Below are 12,740 nucleotides of genomic sequence, written 5' to 3' on the forward strand. Positions count from 1 at the left end.
TCCTCACGAGAAAATTTTCATTATGACTGGAACACGAGTGGTACACCACGTATTTTTATATAAGTGGTTGGAAATTTATTTTTGGAAATTTATTTTTTAAGTTATTAATTTTTTAGCACAAATATCCCACCATTTATATAGTGACACATGATGTACCATCCTGTATTCCGATCACACTAAAAAATCTATCTTCTCCCTGATCCATTATACTACTCACGCTCTCCTGGCATTGTTTACGAGTGGCTCTCAGCGTGGCCAAATATTACGAGTGGCTCAGAGAATTCGTCATTGGAGATGAAGGAGGGTAAGGAGATTTTGTCACGCATGACGATATCCTCAACGTTATTGTCTTTGTCGACCGTGAGGAGAAATTATTAGATGGTACAGGAGCACCACGTGGCAATGATCGGAGGAGAAATTATTAGATGGTATAGTACTATCACGTGGCAATGATAGCTAGTAGTACCCACCAACAGATGCATGACATGTGGCAGAGTGATTATAAATTAAAATTTTGACGTTCGCTTTGTTAGGTTTCTCCTTGAATTGAGCAATATTATTCATATCATGTTTTATACCTTATTTCTATACCACCTTAATTTGCATCTAATGTGGACAGTTACATCATTTGAAAAATTTGCAAAACCCAAGGAAAGGAAGGAGAAAGACTCCACAATCATCATTTGATTAACTAGTTTTTCTTAATTATTAGTTTATTAAATAATGCCTAAGATGGTATAAAAATGTAGTACAAAAACATGGTATGAATAACATTACTCTTTTTGCGTACGACTCTATATTCCTCCTCCTTTTTGGATTTGGATCCTCTCTTGAGCTTATAGAGAGGATCCTCCTGACCAAGACATGTGGACCGTTTGATGAAAATCCTACGGCTAAAAACAGAGATTTCTTTTAAAGTTATAATAATTATAACCGTTTAATTTTCATTCAACGACTTACGTATCTTGCTCAAGAGGATCCAAATCCCTCCTTTTCGACCAAAACCAAAAATTCCTCTCCGCCTCCCTTTTTACACGAAGGAGACGCCACGACACTAGCGGATCTCACGATTCACTGTGACTTGGGCGATCTTGCCGAAGTGGGAGAATAGAGTGTGGAGGTCCTAATTGGTGAGGGAGTTGTCGAGGTTGGAGACGCACAGGGGGTCGTCTTCGTCTTCGTCGCTGCTGTTCTTCTTCTTCCTCTTTTCCGCCATTGTCGATGTCACTCTCGAAGCTCCCAACTTTCAGTCAGAGCTTTTGTTTTTTCTTTTGTGAAATTTTTTAGCAACAGATTCAATTAATTGGATCCACTTCCAAATTTACATAACAAATGCAAAAAAATAGATTAAATTAAATTGAATTCCGTATTCGAAGCGATTAAATATTCCCAATTTCATCATTAGGTGCCTTAAAAAAATCATATCGAGCTCGAAATCAGATCACGCATCCAAATTGATAGACCCAAATAAGAGAACACAAAGATTCCAACAAATGCAAACAAAGATGCAGATATAAACTGATTTTTCAACTAAAAAATTATACGAGTTACATTACAAGAAAAATGGCCATTGCAAATAAAAAGTTAAATGTGCCCTATAAGGCCTAAGGACACCACCATATGTACCCATAGGACAATAGCAACAGTACAGCAAATTATTGAGCCAATTATCAGATGTTCATATTAAGTACGTGTTTGTGAAAACAAATGCAAAGGGAGAGAGCACTTTTGCGGGGCGAAGCGAAGAAATGGGTGGCAACCCCCGTTGATGTTGCATGAAGACACTATATTTGTAATTTGCAAATAACGATCGTCTTTAACTTATGGATGGATTTTTTTTATTTGATTGTTAATGTTAGTAACTACAAATGTCTTTTCGAATCAATTATAAGATTTTTTTAGTTTTCATGGATGTATCATGTACTATAAGAAGTTCCCTCTTCATAAGGTTTTTTTAAGGGAACTTTAACGAAAAGCTCCTGGTACTGTTCATTTTAACGAAAAACCACATTTTTACACTAAAAAGTCAATCCTGGTACTATTCACTTTACCCTTTATTTTGTCCTTATCATTAAATCTCAAAGTTTTCAAACCCTTTTCATTAGTTTTCTTTTTTTTTAATCTTCGTTTTCATCATTTTGGGTTGCATGCATTGGCTATGTAACATGTCATGGATAGAAAATACTGGAAAGAAGGGGAGAAAAATTGAAACCAAGAAGTCAGCTTGGTCTTGGATTTCAGAATAGGATCCTCTCCTGATCCCTTCTATCCGGATCTGGAGGATCCTTCAATCTTAGCCATTCAAGAGAAAATTGAATGGTCAGGAAAACGTTTTGACAACATTGAAATAGGAAGAAGCTATGATTGCAACAGCGGCCATCGGATCCTCTACATTGAGATCCCCGACGATGGTGTTGGCGGCGGGAGGGGTTGAGAGGGGCACGGATGTGAAGGAGATGACAGTGTCATCGGGATCGTAGCGGGGATCCATGGCTTCCCGGTCCTGTTCGAGGCAAGGTTGCGATTGTGGCTTCGCGGACCTATTCGAGGAAGAAGAAGAAACTGTGATGGCTTCGCGACTGTGATGAAGGCAAGGCTTGCAGGCAATATTGGACATTCGGAGGATTCGGCAGTAAGGAATCCGTAGAGGATTCTTTCCCTTGGAGTTGATGGTTAAGGAACTCAGTACTGAGTACTTGAAACGTTAGAAAAACAACCAATACACGAAGAAATTTTCTTGGTGTTTAACTTTGGAGGAAGCCAAAGCAATAGTCAATATTAAAATGTTAATTGAAAAAAGAAAAATAGAGTTCGGTTGGTTTAGGATTTTAAGGCAATTGATTAACCACAACTAGATGTACGGAAGTAAATAAAAAAATAAACAAAAATAACAAAACGTTTCAACGTGTGTGGTGTTGATACTGGAAGTGAAGTTTGGCTGTTTAGTTTGTTTTCCACCTTTACAATGAAAAACGGACTTGGATTGTCTGTCCTCCAATTTTGGTACCCTCCCCGTGCCCTCCTGTTTTTGTGGTCACGATTAAGCCACGTCAATATTTTATATTAATATTTCTTTTTATTTTATTATTTTTATAAAAAAATAATATAAAATATTAACGTGGCTTAACCGTGACCACACAAAACAGGAGGGCACGGGGAGGACACCGAAATGGGAGGGCAGAGAATCCAAGTCCATGAAAAACAACTAATGCAAAATATTTTTTGGCACACGTAGCGTCCGTAATTATAAAAAGTCTCTCTCATGCATGCATGTGTGTGCATGTGGAAAGGCTAATATATGTGTGTGTATACATATGCTGGGCTTACCAGAGAGATGGCAAGAGATAAAGAGGTTTGTAATTAACGACTAACCTAGGCGTTCCTCTTTCTAATTTAGTATTTTTCCGGACATAGAAGGCAGGGCAAGACCAGAGTGATTTACTCTTTCTAATTATTCCGTTATTGAGAAGTTCTTGAATTTCTGTTTTGCAGAATTTCATGATTTCTTGACTCATTTGAATTGGCTTGACTTTTGTTAGTATTTTCTTTTCATCAAACTTCTTATTGTAAGGAAGTTTAATGATGTGTTGTTTTATGTGTCAGAAAGTGTTAGGAATGTTAGAACAAATTTCATTAACAAGTTTCTTTTGAAAGTTGTCAATGTTTTGTACCAAAGATTTGTTAATTGTTTTTCAATTCTTTTGTAATTAATTTCTTCTTTTAAGAAATTTATGTGTTGTGATTTTTTGGTAACTAGATTGATGGTTTTTGAAATACTATCTTTTTGTAATTGTCTTAATTTTTTGAGATCTATTTCCTTGTAGAACTTAAATATGTGATTTTTTGTCCTAGCATTTTCGTGGTTATTCTATTGTGGTGTACTTTGAAAAGATATAATATATCTATGAATAATAGCTCTAGGATGACTGGATCTGATATATTTTTTATCAGAACGAATGATGTTTTAAAGCAAACATTGTTTTGACAAACATATGCTTTCATAATTTTATATTTTAACTGCATTGGTGATTTGTTTGTTGCACTAAGGATTTCTATTGATTTATGAAAATATTTAGTAGGAATTAAACCTTTATGGATACAATTTAAATTTGCACCTGAATCGATTAAGGCAATTGTTTCTATCTAGAAATCCTCAATTATTATTTTTACTTTAGAATATCATTTATGGATTCTAATCTTTTGCAGTAATCCTAATACTAAGTTTTGTGTTGGATTATCTACGGGTTTGGATTCTAATTCTTAATCAGATGTAGAATTATTTTGTTTTTCATCTGATGGGGTTGGATTTCATTGTTCCTAAGAAATTCTTATGTTTGAATGCTACTGAGGTGTGAACAAATTTCTAGGTTTTCTAATTTTAGAAACTTAATTTCTTCTTTGATCTTATTGACTTCTCTTTGTAAATCCTTCACTGTAATTTCTTTCTTAGTTTTACTAAACATTTCCAGGGTTGTACTAAGACAGATTTTTGGAGTTACTTGTGGTTGACTACTACTCTCCTCTTCTTGGGAAACTAACTTCTTAAGCTTTTTTTAAGTACAATGATTTTAATTCAGGGTCATCTATTTTACTGATTAACTCGATAAAAAAATCTTCTTGTTCTTCTTGTTTATTAAGGATTGAATTTCTCTTACAACAAGTATCTGTGCATCCTATCTTATTGTCAGGGGATGAAAGGCTACTTAAGGAATAACTGGAAGAAGATGAATTAAACTCTAAATCATCTTCAGATTGACTATGGTTTGTGTCTCTTAATTCTAAAACTTAAATTAACTGGACTTTCTCTTCTTCAAAGATCTTTAACTGGTTGATTATTTTCTTGACTCTACATTTGTTTGCATAGTGACCGAATTGGCCACACTTGTAGCAATTTCCTTTTTGTTCTTTGTTTTTCGAAGTGGAATTTTCCTGAGGGCTTCGTCTTCCACTTCTTGTTGGACTTGGGTTTCTCGTAAAAATTATTTGTTTCAAAATTCTTATTTGTTAATTGTTTTTTGTTGTATTTGGGGTTTCTCGTACTTGGGTACCTATTATAGGTTTCTGATTTCTTCCTTTTGTTGGACGAAGCAATAGTGGGTGATTCATATTTGGCTATTGACTTGTCTTTGTTGACTTGTTTTGTGATTTTCATATAAATACACATTTTTAATCTTTCCTTCTGGATAATATTAATAATATTTCCATAAGTAAGGGTATTATATGGTATGATACCTTCTTCATTGACTAAAACTTGTCTGATTTTGTGGGCAAACAAGTTTGGCAAACCATTAATGAATTTTTATTTCCAAAATGGTTGATTACTGTCTTCTCTAAGCATGACTCTAGATATGAAAACATCTTTGTACCATCTAAAATCACTAAAGGACATCTTAAGTTACTAAGTTGGTCATGAATTCTTGAGGTGACATTACTGGGCATTCCTATGAAATGTTCTATGATTGTGAAAAGTAATGTGTTTACTGCGTATGGGACTCCCATTTTGATTTGTTCATCCAAAATAGGTGTTCCTTCTTCATCTCGTTTGACTGCATTTCTAATTTTGTTTTTGGATTGTTCAGTGAGATGGTTTTCCCCCTAGAAATGAAGCATTCTTGTAAATTTAATGACCAAAAGGTCGACAACTTGGGTTTGACTGAGATTATGGTTGGTTCATAACTACTAGCAACCATAGAGATGTGTTGTAATTTTTTTAAATAATTCTTGTTCTGATAAACCATATGTATTCCATTCATAAAGTTTATCTGTTGAGACTGAGAATTGGTTTTGGAAGTTTCTCTCCTCAAACTAGATATCTGGAGGTGTTGGCCTTGGATACAATTCTTGGTAAGAGTTTTTGGGTTGACTTTTGTGTTTGTGATTCATTTTAGTTCAAGATTCTGGAAAGCTTCTTCTACTTTCCTGATTGAACTTGTTTCACTTTCTCCTTTTGAATCCCACCTCACAGAAGTTGTTTTTGGTTGAGATTCATCTGAGTGTTGTAAGATATTAACTGTTTTCTCTTGTTTTAACTCTCTTAACATCTGATCTATTTTTTACGGACAAGGATTGTCTGCCCTCCCTTTTTCCATGCCCTTCCATGCCCTCATGTTTGTGTGGTCACGGTTAAGCCACGTCAACATTTTATATTACTATTCATGTTTGTCTTATTATCTTTATAAAAAATTAATATAAAATGTTAACGTGGCTTAACCGTGACCACACAAAACATGAGGACATGAAAGGGCATGGAAAAAGGGAGGGCAGACAATCCTTGTCCATTTTTTACTAGTGGAAATTATCTTTAGAGTTGTTGACGAGGTATTTGGGAAGTTGACTAAGGGCTTTTCCTTAATTGTGGGTTTTGGATGTGAAAGTCTTTCTATTTTGGTTTCAATTTTATTTAACTGTTTTCCTATGGTGTGTAGATACTGATTTTTGAAATTGTTTTGTTCAATGACAGGTTTGACTCATGCATCTTCTTTGGGAAGCTTGAAATGAGTGGTTGGGATTTGTGTGTTTGCGGTTTGTGATCAAGATCGTTTGTGGTGATGGGTGACTAGAAGAGACTATGGTCTTATCTTCTTTAACCCAATTTTCTTTGGTGATACTTTTCAGATCAGTAATATTTTTCAACAAAATTGAAGAAAAATACTTCAAATATGTGTTTTTTTCATGAAATTGGTCTATTTATCGTAAATGTCTAATTTTTGTTCTTTCGTACATTTTTTTCCAACGGATTTTGAATGATTTGTTTAGGACTAGCAATTGGTGATGTACCTGAATTGCTTTTCAGATGCTGCTAGGGAAGTTTGTTCTTCTTGGTGTTGGGTTTGGTATTGTGGGTGTGTAACCCGAGAGGTAGTTTCTACTGATTTTAACTTCATGTTGATTAAATCATTAATCAACTCTTGTTGGGCGACTACTGAGTTGGTTTCTACCGATTTTAATTTCTTATTGGCTAGAGAATTGATTAGATCTTGGTCTCAATTCACCATGTCGGTTAATGTGGATCTAGAAAAAGAATTTCTAACTAGTTCTCTCAACCTGTTTGATTAGCTTAACTCGTGTAGATGGACACTTGATTTTTCTAGTTGGAGGGTTGAAATTGATTTTAACTGTTTCGTCAAAGTATTGTTCTATGTTATCTAAGTTGACCAAACTATTTTGTATGCTTACTGGTTTACTTTCGTTAATCAAACACCAATCTGAGGGCATATTAATATCTAACCATTTAATAGTTCTAGGTATTTTGATGTTAGCATTCTCTTGATTGGTTTGGATCAAGAGTGTGTGATCTCAAGGACTTTTGACTAAGTTTTGGAAATTCATGTTTGTTCATGTAACTTTGTAGTAAACTCTAAAGATTAAGGCTAATGGTTGGACAACTTCAAGGACTTGACACCTTGAAGTTTTGATGTTTAATGTGAGTGCTTTCGGCATATGAGGATCTGAAAGGCTTATTGTGAGATTTGGAAAACAATCGAAATGAATTGGCCCGTTACAAAGGCTTGACTCGATCATTCCTAGAATGCTATCACTGAAGTCAGTGAACTTTGCATCTCGGAAACTTAACAAAATAGAGATATAAATGCCTCTTCTTGTTAAAGGTTTGACTGCGCACATAACTGCTTCGGCATCTGGGTTAGGGGAAAAGAAAGAAATAGGTACACAGTTTCCTCTCTTTGATGTTTGCTTTGCTAGCAACCTGTAATTTCAAGATTTCAATTTGCATTGATAATTAGAGGACTGACCACCATGGGGGAATGGGTTTTGGGTTTCTTACAAGAAGAAAAAATGTCAGAGAAAGGAAGAGCGAGAGAGGTGGAGGTTTTGCCAGCAGCTTCAAACCTATGGGGATTAATTCCCAGCAATTCAAACCTATTAGGCTAGGGATTGGGACTAAACCTAATTGATACAGCGCAAACTTCGTTGGTCACATCTTCAAGAAATTTTTCAGGAAAATTTTAACGAAAAGCTCTCAGTACTATTTATTTTAATGAAAATCATATTTTTATACTAAAAAGTCAATCCTGGTACTATTCATTTTACCCTTTATTTTGTCATTATCATTAAAACTCAAAATTTTCAGACCCTTTTTATTAATTTTCATATTTTTCAGAATTCCAGGCACAAATGCCAACTGGTTTTCCGGGTTTATCAAAATTAGACAGCTGGATCTCCTTTTCTCTCTACAGCGATGGAGCTTTCTCATCAGTCTCTGGTGTAGTCCCATCAGCATGAGGCACGGGTTGCCCAGAGATCAACGTGGGTGATAGTGCCAACTCTTGGTGGCCATCAGAAACAGCAGGCAGCAAAAGTGGAGGAACCACGGGTTAAAAAACCAAGTCATTTTGTACCATGGGAGTAAAGAAATGAATGATGACCATCTCCGGATATATTTTAGGAGAATTTCAGAGATCTTTTAATTATATTTGTTTATTACATATTGTACAGTAAAATATTAGTGTAAATATTTTTATTAAAAATTAAATACTTAATAAAAATTAACTATATAATATACGAAGAATGAATTTTAAAAGATTCTCAAGATAATTACAAAGAGAATTCTCGTTCAAAAGAAATGGGTAGCCATCCTCGTTGAGTTGAGGCCATATCGGAAACCGTAAAGGCGTAAAGTTATAGATAAATAAATAAAGGGAAAATTAGGTTCAAATTTGATCCATATTATACTAGTTTATTGTGAGGCTCACTTTCTCTCTTCTAATGTTAATAACATCGTTTATTCAAAAAAACCAATAAGTTTTTACATCCTGTTTTTTTGTTACTCCATTAATTAAAATCTTATTCATTTTCAATTTTTGATCAAGGTTCTTGGGTATTAATAACATCATTAATTATTTGAATAATAAAATATTTTTATTTTTAAATATATTCCTTTAATGTTAAAAATGTTACAATTAGTATATTTATATTTATGGCTAAATTTTTTATCATATATTTTTATTTTTAGTTTGTACCTATTTTTAACAAGGTTCTAAAAAACGCTAGACGCTAGTCGGGCGGTGGGCTAGGGCCTAGCGCCTAGGCGGATTTAGGTAAATTTCTTGTATATCTTGTAAATAAGTGCATATTGACACCTAAAAAAAACTATACTTGTATGGATAATAAAATAATGATAAAATGCAAATTAGGTACACTATTTCCATAAGTATTGGATGAACTTGTAGTAAATCCATTATTTGCATATTAGATACACCATTTCCATAAGTATACCACCATGAAACCAAAAAAGAAAAAAGCACGCAATTAATAAAAAAAAAAAAAAAAAACCTCCTAGGACCGCCTAGCCCGCCAAGCCGCCCAACCCTCCTAGCCTGCCTAGGCCCAACCAGATTTTTCCGCGCGATTTGCCCAAAAACGCCTCGGTTGCTAGGCGGCCGCCTAGGGCGTTTTTTAGAACACTGATTTTTAATTTGCAAATATTTTTTAATTTTTACCCATATATTAGTTTCTTTTTGTACCCATATTTTTTAAAGTTTTATTTGTATTTGTACCCATGTGTATACCGTCATGTGACATTGTATATTTAATCAATGATAGAAAAATTACATATGATATATTTATGTTTTATGCCTAAACTTTGTATCATATATTTATATTTTTAGTTTGTAACCACTTTTAATTTGCAACATTTTTTAAAAATATTTGTAGTATTTTCTTTTCAGTTTTATTTTGTACCCATGTATTAATTTCTTTTAGCGCCTATATTTTTAAAAATTCATTTGTATTCATAATTTTTTATTTGTACCCTAATTTATTTCTAATGTACCCATTCTTCTTTATTAATTACCACTTTGTTATATGTGAAATGTACCAATTTTTTTAACACTATGGATACATTCTTTATAAAGTTTATTTGTATTTGTATTTGTACCCATATATTTTTTTTATTTGTACTTTTTATTTTCCTAAATGTACCCATGCTAATTATATGTACCCATTCATGTAAAACTGACACACCCCGACCGAAGTCGAGACGTACTGGCCATCACGTGAGAGTGACCAAGCCATGAGCACAAGGCGGAAGTGAAAAAAAAAGAAGAGAAAAACTAACAATTTAAAACCAATCAACTAACAATCCCAATAAGAAAGGATGCTAGTGAGGATTTAAGTATATACATACACTTTCAGAGTAAGAAGATAGTCTAGTTGCAGTCAAGGGGACGATTGCTAAATACAACACCCGAAGGTGAATCCTACGTTTTCGGATTCTGTCAGAACACCGTTGGATTCCTCGTGGCCACCAAACTCTGCTATCTATGACCTGGAGGGGCGGAAAAAAAACAAAGTTGAGTAGGTCAGTAAAACACATTTACACGAAAACCTTATTTTCCTTTGAATATATTAACCCCTCGCCGTAAAACAAGTATATGATTATTTTCCCAGAAATTAGAATACATAAATAAGTATATAAATATATCATTTCAATTCAATTCATGCTTTACACATTCATAAACATATGCATGCCATGCCAATATATCACAAAGTACACAATTCAGGTAAGAATAATTTCATAGAAATATGATATGTTAGCCGGAACCCCTGAGGTGGTCTGTACGACTGAGTTTATAACTCAATAGTTAATCTAGCCGGAGTCACTATAATGACCTATACGGCAATATACTGCACATAAGTCGGAACCACTGAAAAATGTATGTACGACAAGGTTGGGTGTAATATATAATTATGGTCAATTCTACTCTCTCAATGCTAGCTGTGCGATAATACGTTAGTCACCTACGAGTCGGAACCACTTATAGTGGTCTGTACAACAAGATTGTGCATCTAATTAGATCCAATGTGAGCATATGGTGCGGGAGGTGACATAATATACAGGCATGTGCCATCTTTCTTTGGCTAAATCACAATCACCCTGGGTGCAAGTTTATGAGTTAACGGTTCTCAATCACATATCGCATCATCGATGATTTACATAACCAAACACAATTTACCTGAACTTACCTGTGCCTCCACAGCACCACATTTATATATATAAGGTATTACACATCAATTCATGTACGAAACATAATTGTATATGCATGGCATTTATGGCATGACATTTAAATTGCATTTCCTTTAAATACGTTTTCTGGGAAAAACTTCATGTGTGTATATATATATATATACTGAAAATAATTGCCCACTCACTGAGATGTCAATGGGTCGTAGCCCCCGAGCCTCGATTGATTACGCTCGTCCCGAGAATATGCCTCACTTATAGGCGTAATAATCGAATAAACGTTATTTAACGCACATAACCAACAATAAGTAATAACTTCTCATATATTGCTCAAATTGGGTATATGAATATGCCACCATGACCTACACAACCTCAGGATCATCCCCAATTTTTTAGATAAATTTTTGGAAGCCTCACGCGCCGACAATGGCACGGCCAGACGCGCCCTCATGCGAGGCCATGTGCCAGGCACACTGACGACATCAGTTAACGCCGTCAGGAATATTTCGAGAATATTCCGTTAAGTCCTAACATAATCCATCCAAACTAACTGACGGCGTCGGAATATTCCATCAAACTTGACGGAATATTCCGTCGTCTCCTTCTTCAGAACTCCAACGACCATCGTCGGTGCCGGAAAATTGGAAAATTTTCTAACTATGATTTCTTCTTCATTTTTGCACCATTTTCTACGTACTTTATACCAAAATGAAGATCTCACAAAGATGAAACAACCGTACCTGGCTTGACCTTCGACTCGTCGGAAATTGGCCGGAAAAAGCCTCGATAATTCTGGCCATATTTGAAACTTTCCGTTCTCACTATTCCAACGTCCAAATCTTCAAACGAAGTACTCTGAGCTTCGTAAGGACCTCTTTAAGCTCCCTATGTCCTTTAAATTCCCTAAAAATCAACATTTTACGTGACCATGAATAGTACCTCAAATCGGGTTTTGTGATTCGACGTGAAATCGAAGGTAATCTTACCTATATTTGGTACCCTTGAACTCGTGAGGACCATAGGAACACAATGGTACCATTTTCTTCTTCTATCTGCCATGTTTGCAAGGGCTTCTGGTTGTGTCCGTACAAGAGAGAAGAGAGAGAGTGAGTCTGAGAGAGAGAGAGAGCACGGGAATGAGAGAGAGTGTGTGGGTAGGTGGGTGTGTGTGTGGTCCAAAAGCTACCAACCAAAACTAAGAAAAATCTTAGTTCTAATTGGGTCACCAATCCCAAATACTTACACCAAAATATATCGTACACATATCATTCAACGTCCGAGGGTATTCCCGTCTTTTCACGTCAACAAGAATTATTTTTCGGGACGGGCTGTGACAAAAACTTTTTAGTCTTAAAATGTACTCATTTTTAAATATACCAATTTGTTATATGTAAAATATACCCACTTTTTTTTTATATATATATAAAATCTATTCAATTTTTTTTCTAATCCATTTTTAAACTTATATGGGTACATTAAATTTTTTTTGTTAATTTTGAAGAATGTACCCATGTTTTGATACAATAAATTTTTTGGTTAATTTTGATGAATGTACCCATGTTTATATATATACACACACACAATAATATATTTATATTTTAATATTTTTAATCCCACAAATTATGATTTTTTTCTTTAAAATCTCATTTATATAAACAACTAAAATTTCTAATTTTTAATTAAAAAATATAGTAACGTACATAGAAATAAATCATTACAATAATTTCAGAGACTTCGATCAAAAATTAAAAATCAACAA

General features: G+C 34.4%; 1 long non-coding RNA gene across 1 annotated transcript; it reads right to left on the reverse strand.

Moving 5' to 3' along the window:
• Positions 1-10,050: 10,050 nt before the first annotated feature.
• Positions 10,051-12,218, reverse strand: LOC108170519 (uncharacterized). Its single transcript, XR_001786900.3, has 3 exons — positions 11,968-12,218; positions 11,722-11,884; positions 10,051-10,285 (listed from the first exon to the last, which is right to left on the reverse strand). It is a non-coding gene; the product is annotated as an uncharacterized lncRNA (long non-coding RNA).
• Positions 12,219-12,740: the final 522 nt, after the last annotated feature.

This window comes from Malus domestica, chromosome 07, assembly GCF_042453785.1.
Source record: "Malus domestica chromosome 07, GDT2T_hap1".
Classification (NCBI taxonomy): domain Eukaryota; kingdom Viridiplantae; phylum Streptophyta; class Magnoliopsida; order Rosales; family Rosaceae; genus Malus; species Malus domestica.